This window comes from Rhagoletis pomonella, unplaced genomic scaffold, assembly GCF_013731165.1.
Source record: "Rhagoletis pomonella isolate Grant_MI unplaced genomic scaffold, Rhpom_1.0 Rhpom_scaffold_00044, whole genome shotgun sequence".
Taxonomy (NCBI): Eukaryota; Metazoa; Arthropoda; class Insecta; order Diptera; family Tephritidae; genus Rhagoletis; species Rhagoletis pomonella.
In genome coordinates this window covers 176,994-179,291 of record NW_023458598.1, presented here as the reverse complement: position 1 = coordinate 179,291, position 2,298 = coordinate 176,994, and positions in this window count along the sequence as shown.

Here is a 2,298-nt window from a genome sequence, read left to right as displayed (position 1 = left end):
TAAATACTTGTAGTAAATATATTTAAATTTCGAATTTAATGAATTTTTTTTTTTAATATTTAATTTTAGAGATCAACCAGATATCGCTTGGAAGTCTAAATTTAAACTGAATACTTATATTTTAGTAATTCAAAATAACCATTCTGTGTTTTCTCATAAAGAAATTTCTGAAATAACCTCTTAAAGAGAGTAGGTAGAGAAAATGGGGACCGCCGTTTAGCGAAATACGAGTAGCATTGTCTGGTGTGAAAGGAAAGCATCTATAGCTACTAGTCGCGGAGGTTACCTAAATGAATCACCGTCATAATGGACGATACGTCCTTAACAACTGTTAGATAAAGTGTGTTATTGCGAGTATGGAAATGTCTCCCCTGATCTATTGTCTTGAACAATGGTAGTCAACCTTTTTTCTCGCGTACCACATATGTGTGCACATATGTATGAACAAAGTGAACCAAACAGGTAGCAGTGCATGTACCAGCTGTAATTACTATTCTTTCCTTACAGATTTTGGAAATAACAAAGACCTATCACGGCTTCGGTCTGCGGACAAACAGTTGTTTGTAATTCAATGAGTTTTCAACAAAAAAAGAACCGGGTTAAATGACAAAGTGTTTAAGACTTTTGTTCCGTTTTTTGAGAAATGTTATTGTTTTGAATTTAAACATTCTAAGCTACTTCTTCGTAACAGGGAATCACACATGTGTGCGTTCCGCAGTTTCAGTATCTGGCCTCTAGATTGGTAGCGACTGCTAAACTTTTCATAAAATTCCAAATTTCCCTTTACTTCTGTATACGCGAAAAGAAATACTTTTAGCACATTTATCGGACTCTAAATAATAAAAGAAATCAATGAAGCTGTAACTGTCTGTCCGTCCGTCAGCCCGTTCGTCTTTGCACACTATAAATATAGTAATAATTGAGATATCTTACCGAAATTGGTACGTGTATTTATTTTGAGCTAAGGACCGGTAGTATTGAAAATGAGCAAAATTAGACAATAACCACGCTTACATCCCATGTAATGGTAGTTTGGAAAAATACATAAACCGCGTAGGCCCGGCCACTTATGGTTACATGTGCATATTTCGGTAACCGCTCCACTAATTTCTATAAAATTTGGCAAAGATGTTGGCTTTAGTAAAACATTTTCAATAATTATTTAGCAAGAAATACGTTTAGAAAAAATTTTGGAAAATGGGCGCGATACCGCCCACTTGTGACCTCATATGTGTATCTAGGTGACTGTTCAATCCATTTGTATCAAACTCGGTATAATTAATGTACTTGACACAAAAAAGAAAGACGTTGAAAATGCTTGAAATCGGACAAAAATTACGCCCACTTTTTGTATAAAACGGTATATTTCAGAAGTATGGAATCTACGATATTTCGAAATCTAAATACGCTTATTAACTCAAAATTAATTCTAACAATAATCTCTCAAAAAGAAATAAGATTATTATGGAATTTGGAAAATGGTCGTGGTGCCACCCACTTATGACTGTATACATAAGTATATTTCATTATACTATAGATGTTGTTTGAAAGAAGGGTAAAACCATAACGGTGGTTTTCGGTATTTAATGTTCGACTTCGCCCGAACCTAGACTTCTTGAATTGATTGTCATAACTTAGACAAGGTACAAAATAATAGGTCCTTAACCATCTTAAATGGAGGAGTTAAGTAAAAATACTTATACCTGTAGCTCACAATATTTCACTGACTAGCCGTCTAAATGAAGGGGTTTTTAAGAAAAAACTCGAATCCGAACAATTATAGCTATGGGTTACATACCTCATGGAGCACCGAATTGGCTGATTTCCTCAGTGGACTTTATATGGTTGATAAGTAAATAGCTCAGAAGGTGTCCCGGTTTTTGCTGTTAAAATGAAGGAGTTTTATTTGAAAACCTCATATCTCAACAATGTTGTATGGAGCCAATAGGTTAAACGACCCGATCTTTGTAATTTTCATTTCTCTTGTTAATTAATGAAAATACTGCGAAATTTCATGTTCCTATCTGCATAAATTGAGGAGTTTTAACAACCAATTTCATATCTGAACAATCAGTTGTATGGGAGCTGTATGTTATAGTGACCCGATCTTTGTCATTTTCCCTGTAAGTATTCTGTTTATAATGAGTAGTAATAGTACGAAATGTCATGTTCCTAACTGCATAAATGGAGGAGTTATAACGAAAAATCCCATATCTGAACAATCAGTTGTATTGAGGATATAGGTTATAGCGACCCGATCTTTGTAATTTTCAGTGTAAGTCTTTTGATGATAATGGG